A 14156-nucleotide genomic window follows, 5' to 3' on the forward strand; every position below is an offset into this window, starting at 1 on the left:
GTCTTTTTGATGTCCTGTACCCATATATACATGTATATATACATATATATGTAGGTATGTACATATATGTATTTATATATGCATATATTTATATATTATATATCATATATGTATATATATATATATATATATATAGAGAGAGAGAGAGAGAGAGAGAGACTTTCTGTGTTTCACCCAAAACGGAGGCTAACACCATCCCTCCATATGGTCATCTTAAAGATATTAAGATATTCATCTTAACATGAAACTAATCATAGCCTTAATTCACAAATAAAGAAATTTTATCCACCAATGCAGTGTTGAGCACTCATCTCAATTGTTCGACATCTACGTGTGTGCGTATGCGTGTGTGCGTGCGTGCGTGTGTGTGTGTGTGTGTTGTGTGTGTGTGTGTTTGTGCGTGTGTGTGTGTGTGTGTTTGTGTGTGTGTGTGTGTGTGTGTGTGTGTGTGTGTGTGTGTGTGTGTGTGTGTGCGTGTGTGTGAGTGTGGAAAAATTTAAAACAGTTCGATTCGGCTTCATGCTGCTTTAATTATGTAAGCTCTTTACAGGAATCTAACTCGTCACTCAGATGGCAGAATGGCTGCTGGACATTCAAGATGGCGCTGGAAACTGGTCTGCTATCGATCAAAGCGAGTCAGATGGTGTTGTTGGAAATAATCCTTTTTATTATAGGCACAAGGTCTGAAATTTAGGGATGGAGGGTAGTCGATTACATCGACCCCAGTACTCAAATGGTACTTAATTTATCGACCCTGAAAGGATGAAAGGTAAAGCCGACCTCGGTGAAATTTGAACTCAGAACGTAGCGTCCAGTGTGCAAACAATTCCGCCAGCTCGCCGCCTTTTGTTGTTGGAAGTCAATGACATCAATGTTGAAAGTCAATGACATGAAACCTATCAAAATGAGATCCTAGTCTGAATTTCTTTGACCTCGTGGCCAGACAGCAAACTGGTGGCGCCCCTCTGACTGGAAAGTATTTGAAGACAATTAAGCCACATCGATGACCAGTGAGACATGTGAGTGTGTGTATGTGTGCTTGCTACATGAATGCGTGTCTGATGCGCATGCGTGTATATCCGCTTTGTGTGTATGTAGGTGATTGTGCTTGTATGTGGGTGCTCGTGGGTGCCGCCCGATGAATCAGCTTGATGGTGCGTATGCATGTGTTTCATAGGGTGTGTTAGTATGTGGGTGTGGGTGCATATCTGCTCCGTGTATGTATGTGTGTGTGTGTGCTTGTGTACGCGTATATGTGGGTATGTGTGTCAGTTGTATATATTTCTTTACTACCCACAAGGGGCTAAACACAGAGGGGACAAACAAGGACAGACAGAGGGATTAAGTCGATTACATCGACCCCAGTGCGTAACTGGTACTTAATTTATCGACCCCGGAAGGATGAAAGGCAAAGTCGACCTCGGCGGAATTTGAACTCGAAACGTAACGGCAGACGAAATACGGCAACGCATTTCGCCTGGCGTGCTGACGTTTCTGTTGTATATATCAGCTGCGTGCGTATCAGTTCTATGTGCGTATGTGTGTGTGTGTGTGTGTGCATGTATGTGTGCATGCACGAGTACGTGTGTGTTTGTGATTACCTTATGCGCATGTGCGCGCGTACCCGACTGGTATGAGAGAATGGATGTGTGCGTATAAATGTCTGTGTGTTTATCTGGATGAACGAGTGTGCGTGTGTTTACGTTTGGTGTGCGTGTGTTTACACGTTTGTGTGTGAGAGTGAGCGTATGTGTGTGCGTGTGTGTGTGTGTGTGTGTGTGTGCGTGTGTATGTGTGCGTGTGTCTGTGTGTGTAAATACGACTGGTGTATGCTCTAATCTGCGTGCATATAGGATTGGTATCGGGCTCTGCATGTGAACTGATGTGCTGGAGCGTCATGTGTGGAGCCACGCAATAGCAACAACGTTGTGCAATAAGTCGTGTCTGTGGGGGGAGGGTAACCGCATTTGACGTTGGATTCAGATATGGTGGTGTTAGTGAGAGGAAGACAGAGAGGAAAAGCATACATACGCATATATATTTGCGTGGCTGTATGTATGCGCGCGCATGCACGTATAAGAAGAGTATCGTAGGAGATTGCAAAAAATTCATATATTTATATATATAGATACATATATATATGTGTATATATATATATATATATATATATATATATATATATATATATATAATAAAATATTAGGGAATAAATCCAAACTTACAGGGAAAAATCAGATTTAGGATTGAATCCAATTTTATAGTAAATTATTATATTATATTAAATTAGAGATAAAACCACTATTAGGTAAATCATACAATGAAAAATTCAAGCCAATACATAGGATTAATTAATTTATATTATCTTAAATATATATCAAAATTATTAAAAAAAGATAATTAGTATAATAGTAGGCTTTCCATTTAATTCTAGAAGCAAAATCCTCAATATTATTAATAAGTTTCCAAATAAAATACCTTTCTAGAAGGTACTGGAATATCCTTCAATGATGAATTCCAAAATAGCGGTTCTATCTTACCTGTAAATTCCATAATTTACGAAGTTGAGATATTACACTCAATATACGTAATTTACCAATAAATTAATTCATAATATATTGATAAATTACGTATATTGAGTGTAATATCTCAACTTCGTAAATTATGGAATTTACAGGTAAGATAGAACCGCTATTTTGGAATTCATCATTGAAGGATATTCCAGTACCTTCTAGAAAGGTATTTTATTTTGAAACTTATTAATAATATTGAGGATTTTGCTTCTAGAATTAAATGGAAAGCCTACTATTATACTAATTATCTTTTTTTAATAATTTTGATATATATTTAAAATAATATAAATTAATTAATCTTATGTATTGGCTTGAGTTTTTCATTGTATGATTTGCCTAATAGTGGTTTTATCTCTAATTTAATATAATTATATATATATATATATATATATATATATATATATATATATATATATATATATATATGCACACACACTCACACACACACTTGTGTTGTTGAAATTTATAGAAAATCAGAAGACAGATGTATGAAAAACAAGAAAGTGTATTATTTTGAAGATCGTGGAAATGAAAAAGTCATTTACGTTTCGAGCCTACGCTCTTCAACAGGAAGGAATAAGAGAAAATAGAGAGAGAATGACAAAAACATGTAGATTTCAGCGGTCCAGCATAGTAATATATATATATATATATAATATATATATATATATATGTGTGTGTGTGTGTGTGTGTGTGTGGTGTGTGTGTTTACATACATACATATATAAAGACGTAAAGAAATGGACCAATAAACAGTGATAAGTGAATCGTTTGTATTATAAAGTCATTATTTATAAAGTCGTAATTAAAAAATGACTTTATAACATCAACAATGCACTTTTCACTGTTTATTGCTCCATTTCTTATCGTCTTTATATATATATTAAACCACATTTTACCTTTTAAATTACCTGCTACCGCATACCTTATAACACGGACCATATATGGAGTGTGTATGGATACATCTATCCCTTAGATAGTTACATTACCTCTAACTTATATCTTACACAATATATATATATATACACACATACATACATATATACATACATACATAATACATACATACATACATACGTACATATGTATATATATATATATATATATATATAGATATATATATATATATATAATATATATATATATAGATATATATATATAAAGAATATAAAATATGGGACAAGAATGCAACAGGCGACAAAAAGACGTCCAGACAAGTTGATGATACAAAAAGGGACAAGAAAAAACAAGGACGGGTCATTCAGTTTTCTTTCGTCAGTCGAGTTCCAGATTATCTTTGCAGTTTTGGCTGGTTATAATCGAGACTGCTCCAAACAAGATATAATGAATAAACTACCGAAGAATTGTATTATATGGTTAAAAAATATATTAAAATCGTCATGTAAGGAAAATGTTATAAAATTTTGTGTGTAGTGACATTGCTTTGGAGAAATAACCGGTTTCGTGCTAGTCTTTTTTTATTATGGAATGAAATGTAGAGATGAAGATGAATAATGGGTTCCCCATAAGGAATGCAAAGTCTGTGTAGATTCCCTTCGGCATAAGACAAAAGGACAAAGAAAACTTTCAAAGTTCAAAGTGTTCATAGAGTGACGAGAGTCGAAAATAACAGACAATGATTGTTATTTTTGTGTCGTTAATATGTAAGGTTCCACTTGTTTCAAAAACAGAAACATGGGAATATCCTGATTCGGAATCTGCAAAATTACCTGTACAGTATAGGCGCAGGAGTGGCTGTGTGGTAAGTAGCTTGCTAACCAACCACATGGTTCCGGGCTCAGTCCCACTACGTGGCATCTTGGACAAATGTCTTCTGCTGTAGCCCCGGGCCGACCAATGCCTTGTGAGTGGATTTGGTAGACGGAAACTGAAAGAAGCCTGTCGCATATATGTATATATATATATATATATATATATATATATATATATATATATATATATATATATATATATGTATGTATGTGTGTGTGTTTGTGTGTCTGTGTTTGTTCCCCTAGCATTGCTTGACAACCGATGCTGGTGTGTTTACGTCCCCGTCACTTAGCGGTTCGGCAAAAAGAGACCGATAGAATAAGTACTGGGCTTACAAAAAGAATAAGTCCCGGGGTCGAGTTGCTCGACTAAAGGCGGTGCTCCAGCATGGCCGCAGTCAAAAGACTGAAACAAGTAAAAGAGTAAAAAAGAGAGTATAGCTAAGAAATTACTATACCCATGTTTACCTATCTGTTTGACCTTTCTTTGTGAGATGTTGGAGAAATGCAGAGCTTGATGTATACCACAAGTGGAAGCAATGAAAATGAATACGAAGTAAGCTCTTTCACACCGAAGCAGTCCTCGAAAACAGAACTTAATGATCTAACCCGCAGCCTCGAAGCAATCCTCTCAACGTTTAGCATCCGGCCTAAAGAAACAGAGCTACAAACAGCAGTTAAAGTAACATCCTTTAGAAAAAGAGAGAAGGTATATCTTCTCTACTTCAGCGAAGATGACGATGTTGTCTAATGCCATAACATCTCTGGATGTTTTCTCTACACGCGACTTCTAAAATGTCGACCGCAAAATTGATAGCTTTGTATAGAAAAACTCCACCAGAAGCTTGAAGTATTTCGTTATACGATGGAAACCACGATGCATCTGTACCAAATATTCATTCAATTAAGTGAGTATGAAATTAAACGAATATGAAAATGTCAATATTGTTTTTCAGAAACCCTACAATAAATGAACGCCAGCGGATTCTTTGCAATGGGGAATTTATTGCTTGGACAGCAAAATGGCTGTACGAAATAATCCCGTTTCATGTGTTTATGGAAGTGGAGTAAAAAGCAAGATCACTGGTAAAAGTAACATGACCTTCAAGAGAGACCTATCTAAGATTACCCTAGTAGCGGTGACCAGTTTTTGAGTCTCTACTGAAGCAATTATATAAAATACGAAGCTAAAAGCTTCCTGATTACTGGAGGACAACAGATATCATCGAAAATTGCACAACAGCACAAGCCGGATTGTGTTACGTACGGTGGGTATTATTATCACAGCGATCTGTGCTGCTATGCTGCAATAGATAGTCTAGAAAAATGTTACTTAGGCACATACAAATTTGTGGCAGGTTGAATTTGAATACAGAATAAAACAGTCTATAACTCCATATTAATTCAGTGATTCTGCCATTTATAAAACTAAAGCTTGCCTCCCGATTCCCACAGCGTTTAGCAGATGTGAGATTAATCTTCCCACCGTGTAGAAAGATGGTGTATCACAGATAGTAATTCATCGTATGCTGGATATAAACTCAGCATTCTAAACCTATGGACCAGCGTATTAGTTTTTCGTCGCTGCTGTTATGTACACCGGCGAATTAAACTACCCGCCTGTACCTACTTGGCGATTAGAAGGTCGCACCATTGGGCGTCATATGACTCAACTCTACAGGTTGTAACGTAGGTTCTGCGGCCCGAATGAGAATGAGGTTAGTTAAAATGCATAATACATCCGGATACTTTTGGCAAATAATTTAATATGGTATGAATAAACAAACTTTGGAAGCTTGGGCGGTCGTTGACTTAACGTCCAGTTACTTTAAGAGAATGAGTAAGGCCAATCTAGAAAAATCTAATCATAACATTTTTGTGGTTAATGAAATCCTCTCATAGGAAAAATGTAAATAGGATCAAAAATAAATAAAACTACACATCTGATCTTGGTCAGTGTAAGTTTTCTTTCTAACTCTATGGGTAAATTTTTGACAATTCAAATTTTTTTATGGCTTATACAGGATATCATAATCCAAATTTAAAGTGTGTTACTGAAAATTTTCACATCGCCTTAAATACGAAACTATTTTTCACTGTTTGTGGTATTGTTTGAAGAAACACGATGTTCTACTCTGAAATATTACAAAAGAGACTACCGGTGGTTCAATAACATTGACCGGCCGTTATAAATAGTTTGCTTCTATACTCCGGGAAAAGTTTCCCAATGTATTTATCGTTCATTACCAATTCAACAGACATAATTCTGCATCCACGAAACTTTTGTCAACAGTATGGTGCTTTGTAGTAAAGATTGTCTGCCAACATAACATGGCAGTCCTGGTTTAGGACTTAAAAGACTCCGCCGGTTACGACGACGAGGGTCCCAGCTGATACGATCAACGGAACAGCTTGCTCGTGAAATTAACGTGCAAATGGCTGAGCATTCCACAGACACGTGTACCCTTAACGTAGTTCTCGGGGATAATCAGCGTGACACAGAGAGTGACAAGGCTGACCCTTTGAAATACAAGTACAACTCATTTTTGCCAGCTGAGTGGACTGGAGCAACGTGAAATAAAGTGTCTTGCTCAAGGACACAACGCGTCGCCGGGAATCGAACTCACAACCTTACGATCATGAGCCGAACGCCCTAACCACTAAGCCACGCGCCCTCTGGTTTAAGACTAATATTGCTGTATATCTGGTTTATTTGCTTAGATGATCCGGTCTGTACATACTGGGAAGTCCCAAAGAATCGTTACATTTTCTCCCTCAGTTACAGCCACAGTGTTGTGCTTGTACCATTTGTCAGCGGTCTTGATTTTATAATGCCGACACACTATCCAATGTAGATATTGACCAATTCTGTCAAGTCTTGATTTGTACTCTACATGTGCTAAAACCTTACATTCAGTGAATAGATGGTCCACTGTTTCAATCCCATCGTTGCATTATCGGCACTTAGGGTCTACGCCATTTTTCATCATATTAGCTTGAGAGTTCTGAGTCAATAAGCTCTGATATTGAGCAGCCAAGATAAAGTCTTCGCTCTCTGCCTTTAGCCTTGAGCTCCGTAGCCACTGATGAGTGTGCTTCTGGCCTACATCAGCTTGTTTGCTACGGGCCACATATTTACTATGCAGAGGTTTTTGTTCCCATCTATCAGCCAATTGTTCAAACGCATTTTGCTTTGCTATTGATTTCACATTCTTTGCAACTAGAGTTGCCACACTTCCATCATCCTGTTCAGCCTGAGTATTATGCATAAACACAATTAAACATTTTTTAGCTCTCCTTCATAACAGAATGACGCTTCTTACGTCTTTCGTGGTTTCACTGAGCTTTAGCATCCAAGTTATTTTTCCAGTCCAATTGTGGTGGTATTGTAAGAGATTTCAAATTGGATCAAGCCTCGGCCTCCTTGAGCATTGGGTAAGTAAAGACGATCTTCGTCTGCCTTTGGGTGGTGCATCCGATTTGCAAGTCAGCAGCTGACGGATTTTCCTGCCAATCTTCTTTAACACATTGAAACTGTAAATAACAACCGGAACTGCTAAGGAATTAATAGCTAACACCTTGTTACATACATTTAACTCGGATCTAACTAAGTTATTATTATTATTATTATTATTATTATTATTATTATTATTATTATTTTATTATTATTATTATTATTCAGTAGTTTTATTTTTATAACGTGCTTTCACTTCACTACCGAGCGCAGCTCTGTGTGCCTTGGGTATATGCTGTGGTTTGCTGTGACGCTCTTATGGTTACAGTATTGAAAGTGTTTTGCGTAGGATGTGTGCAGAGCTCAGTAGTTCAATTTTCTGTATGTTTTTGTTATTATTATTATTATTATTATTATTATTATTATTATTATTATTATTATTATCATTATTATTACATTTGATTTGACACAGATCCGTTCTTATTCCTGATACAATTTATGTGAGTAACGGGTTAGTACCCGTAACCTCAGGTATCCACAAGTATTCTACAATCATTCAATTGTTTAAAACCTTCCTGATAATTTTTCCTGTACCTGAGAGACAAACTTTCTGTAGAAGCTCTACAGGACATTCTATTCCAATCTCCTCCAACCATTATTATTATTATTATTATTATTATTATTATTATATTATTATTATTATTATTATTATCATTATTATTATCATTATTATTATTATTATTGTTATTATTATTATTATTATTATTATTATTATTATTATTATCATCATTATTATTATCATTATTATTAAATAGGCGCAGGAGTGACTGTGTGGTAAGTAGCTTGCTTACCAACCACATGGTTCCAGGTTCAATCCCACTGCGTGGCATCTTGGACAAGTTTCTTCTACTATAGCCTCAGGCCGACCAAAATCCTGTGAGTGGATTTGGTAGACGGAAACTGAAAAGAAGCCCGTCGTATAGATGTATATGTACATGTGTGTGTGTGGGTCTGTGTTTGTTCCCCCAACATCACTTGACAACCGATGCTGGTGTGTTTACGTCCTCGTAACTTAACGATTCAGCAAAAGAGACCGATAGAATAAGTACTAGGCTTACAAAGAATAAGTCCTGGGGTCACTTTGCTCGACTAAAGGCGGTGCTCCAGCATGGCCACACTCAAATGACTAAAACAAGTAAAAGAGTAAAAGATTATTATTATTATTATTATTATTATTATCATCATTATTATTATCATTATTATTAAATAGGCGCAGGAGTGACTGTGTGGTAAGTAGCTTGCTTACCAACCACATGGTTCCAGGTTCAATCCCACTGCGTGGCATCTTGGACAAGTTTCTTCTACTATAGCCTCAGGCCGACCAAAATCCTGTGAGTGGATTTGGTAGACGGAAACTGAAAAGAAGCCCGTCGTATAGATGTATATGTACATGTGTGTGTGTGGGTCTGTGTTGTTCCCCCAACATCACTTGACAACCGATGCTGGTGTGTTTACGTCCTCGTAACTTAACGATTCAGCAAAAGAGACCGATAGAATAAGTACTAGGCTTACAAAGAATAAGTCCTGGGGTCACTTTGCTCGACTAAAGGCGGTGCTCCAGCATGGCCACACTCAAATGACTAAAACAAGTAAAAGAGTAAAAGATTATTATTATTATTATTATTATTATTACTAGAAAATCTACCCATCTACGATGGAGACATGAAATGAAGGTGGGAATTTATAACAACAGTATGTACTGAGAAATGTGTAAATGGACTTGATAGATTACTGGCGATACAGAATTCTATTGCGGCTATATGACATGTGTTTGCGACTACTTGACATGCGATGACGATTCACTCCCGAACTGAAATAGGTTCCCAGCCTCTGTATCATGAATGGTTATGTGGACCACTCCTAATGAAAGCCAGAGCTTCCTTCGACCACTACATAAAAATCATTTTTTTAAATATTATTTAGGTATGCTTTTATTTTAGTTGTTTAGACTATTTTACGCTTGTTTATACTCTTAAATAAAGTTCACAAATTTAAACTATGACTCATATTCCTTTCGATAATGGGATGGAAGCACTCCGTTGGTTACGACGACAAGGGTTCCGGTTGATCCGAATCAACGGAACAGCCTGCTCGTGAAATTAACGTGTAAGTGGCTGAGCACTCCACAGACACGTGTACCCTTAACGTAGTTCTCGGGGATATTCAGCGTGACACAGAGAGTGACAAGGCCGGCCCTTTGAAATACAGGTACAACAGAAACAGGAAGTAAGAGTGAGAGAAAGTTGTGGTGAAAGAGTACAGCAGGGATCACCACCATCCCCTGCCGGAGCCTCGTGGAGCTTTAGGTGTTTTCGCTCAATAAACACTCACAACGCCCGGTCTGGGAATCGAAACCGCGATCCTATGACCGCGAGTCCGCTGCCCTAACCACTGGGCCATTGCGCCTCCACTCCTTTCAATAATATCAATATGTTTACAAAACTTCTTTGTAGACGATATTTTCTGTTTGGCCGACACTAATTTTCAAATTACTGGAATCCGTTGCTCTACTCATCGCGACATATAACTGGTCATGTGTAAACATCGGTGTGGGTAAAAATACAGCTACGCCCTGTGATTTGTTTGCTGTGAACGCGCGAGCAGAATATTTAGGGTTGCAAAAAATCAAACTAAGACTTATCTCTCACTGTTCTATGTGAATAAGGTCTGGATGTTCTGGTACCACGGGTTATTTTGATTGACAAAATTGAGATGTAAACAACAGCCGCTTCGATTAGCTGTTCCGAATCTTGCTCGAGGCTGATACATTTCAATAACCACTAATTAATCACACACACTATATACTGACATACACACTTTTTTCCATTTTATTTTCGCTGTTAATTGTCCTCGCAACCCACTTCGTATCTACGATGAAGCCACAAACTATACGATCAAAATCCAGGCTTATTCGTGGTTAGTTAATTTTTCAAAAAAATACGAAGGCAGTTTATCAATTCAAAAATCGATATCCAGGAAATAATCATACTTTCTGATGTTTTAATGCTAAAGACCCTCCTGACGACCGTCTTTGTAATTCCGAAGAATATCGTAACCATTGGTCCAGCCGTCTGGCGTGAAGAGGGAACCGACAAAGTGACGGACAGATCGACGTAGGCAAATCTGCCCAGCTACGATGGGAAATAAAGGGATAGTATGGTAAACCTAAACCCTCTAAATTCACGAACTATACGGGTGGTGGTGGGGATCCAGAGTTAATCCTCGTCGCTGGAATTTTAACATAAAAATCAAAGGTGACTTATTAATACAAAACTCAATATCCACGAAATAATCATACTTTTTCCCATTTTTTTTTCGGTGAAAACCATCCTGGTTACCTTCTTTGTAATCCCGAAAAGCATCGTGATTACATTGACCCAGCCGTTTGACCGTGAAGGGGGAACAGACAGACAGACTGACAGACAGACTGACAGACAGAAGGACATAATGCCCATTATAGTATGTTGTTGTTGTTGTTATTATTATTATTATCATCATCAACATCATCATCATCATTATTATTATTATCATTATTATTATTATTATTATTATTATTATCATCATCATCATCATCATCATCATCATCATCATCATTATTATTATTATCATTATTATTATTATTATTATTATTATTATTATTATTATCATCATCATCATCATCATCATCATCATCATTATTATCATTATTATTATTATTATTATTATTATTATTATTATTATTATTATTATTAACTCAATAAATAAGATTGTATTTACATGGGGTGGAATTCATGTAAAATATGTGAAGTACCCATAAGTATGATCTTTTGTAATTCTGGGGCTGCTGGGAATTTTGGGGCTGCTGGGAATTTGGTCTACATAATCCTTTGCTCTTTTTCATATCACTCCATGTGCTCCAACAACAACAGATAATGTTGCTGCTCTGAGATGCGACATCCTTTTAATTTCTATATCCAAATCGTTATAATTTACCCCAATGATGTCTGGTAGATTGTCCTGAATTTGCCAATCAGTCTGAATACTGAAATTCTAAAAGATAGAAACCTCGGGCTGTATGTGAGGTATAGTGACCAGTATCAACTGAACGACGACCCTGTCATGTCGCTGCAAGTACTCCTTCGATGATAAAAAATGTTTTTGAGCTCCTAGCATAGAAGTTCTCTTGTAGGCTTTATTTGTTCACTGTTAGACCAACGGGAACTGATAAGAGTCCCTCTCAGAAGCATAGTAATTGTAATAATGAATTCGGGAATAAGAATAGGCGAGAAAAGTAGGTAATACTATATTCTTTTAATGCGGGAACTTGCGCCTTGGACAATCAAAACTGGGAAGCCTACCAAATGTAGATTTTGCAATAAAGGGTGGACCAGGATACCCTTTCGACGTACAAAATCACGCCCCGCAATTTTGCTGGGATATTTCCTCTTCTGATCTAACCACCGGGAAAAACGGAAGTGCCTCAACACCTTGCAACAGTGAGTTATTAATAAATTAATAAGTTCTGTATTTGAGGGTATACTTCACTGCTCTAAACTGCGCAATTTCTGTATAATTGAAAGATAACTATTTTGTACACTGCAGTTTTGAATATCCGTGTGAGAATTGGGTTAGTTTACATGCAACTTATATCTGGTTACTGTTGGCAAGTGACTTAATATCTTTGTTACATGAGTGAATGGACGGACTTTGGGGGTCGAACGGTCGTTGACCTGACATATTGTTACCGACTCTAAATAAAACGAGCCAAGCCAACGTAGAAACGGCTAAGTGTATAATTTTGAGAAAACAAAATAACATTTTGCAACAATGATGTGAATGGGTACAAAAACTTGTTTATGATATAAGAACAGGACAGGAAATTTTAAGTGGTGGGATTTGTCGACACTATCGACCCAGTACTTGCCGAACCTAAGAGGATGAAAGACAAAGCACACCTTGGCGGGATTTGAACTCAGAAGATAAAGTTTCGGAAGAAATACCTCAAGGCACTTTGCCCAATGCTCTAACAATTGTGCCGAATCGCTACCTTTGAATCAGTACGGGTAACAGAGCCACTTTATTTACGTGGTCATATGACCTGTAAAAGATCCCAGCAAAATCTCCCATCGGGACCGCCTTCGGTCACGACACTGACCATGGGATTGCACCTAGAAGGTTACCCCCTTAGTCCCAAGTCTGGGCAATGTGGATTATGGAAGACCAGCAGTCGCCCATGCATACCGGCCTCCCCTCTCCACGCCACCAGTGTTATCCAAGGGAAAGGCAAAGGGGCCGATACAGCTTGGCACCCGTGACGTCGCAACTCATTTCTACAGCTGTGTGAACTGGAGCAACGTGGAATAAAGTGTCTTGCTCAAGAACACAACACGCAACCCGGTCCGGGATTCGAGCTCACAACCTCACGATCGTAAGCTCGACGCTCTAACCACTGAGCCATGCGCCTTCACCAAAATCTCCCATACTATTGACTTAAATTGATAGTACACATTAGAAAATGTAATCTTAGGTGTATTGCGTCAGAGTATAATACGACATAATGACGGCTGGGATGCCTTGACTTTTGATATGCTCTATCAGGTTTAATCTGAATATAATGAAACAATATGAATTTGAATTCAGCATTAGAACCCAATTTTTCTAGGTTCTACAATCGCCAGTTCTATAACAGAACCGTCATTGTTTATGCAGTTCAACTCTGATGGATTGAGATCTGATGAAGCAAAATCTATAAAGAGAAGCAAATAAACGGTGCTGGATTTAGGCTTTGTGAGCCTTTAAATTACATAAAACTTAGACGGCTCTTAAAACTATCACTCCAGAAGATCTGAAAAATACTGATAATGTATTTTTCTCTTGATTATTTTGAAATCTCTATACATTGTGTGTCTGTGTATACATAGTTAATAGCGACAAAAGAAGTATTAATGATAAAAAGTAATCATGATCTCCATCTTAATGTGGAGGTTGTGTTAGAATAGAGAACACCGTGATATTTATCTTGAGATGATTTCTCATAAAGACTCGTGGTGATTAAAGGCACACGTAATATCTCATAAGAACTCGTGGTGATTAAAGGCACACGTAATATCTCATAAGAACTCGTGGTGATTAAAGGCACACGTAATATCTCTTAAGGACTCGTAGTGATTAAAGGCACACGTAATATCTCATAAGGACTCGTGGTGATTAAAGGCACACGTAATATCTCATAAGGACTCGTAGTGATTAAAGGCACACGTAATATCTCATAAGGACTCGCGGTGATTAAAGGCACACGTAATATCTCATAAGGACTCGTGG

Source organism: Octopus sinensis, linkage group LG5 (assembly GCF_006345805.1).
Source record: "Octopus sinensis linkage group LG5, ASM634580v1, whole genome shotgun sequence".
Lineage (NCBI taxonomy): Eukaryota > Metazoa > Mollusca > Cephalopoda > Octopoda > Octopodidae > Octopus > Octopus sinensis.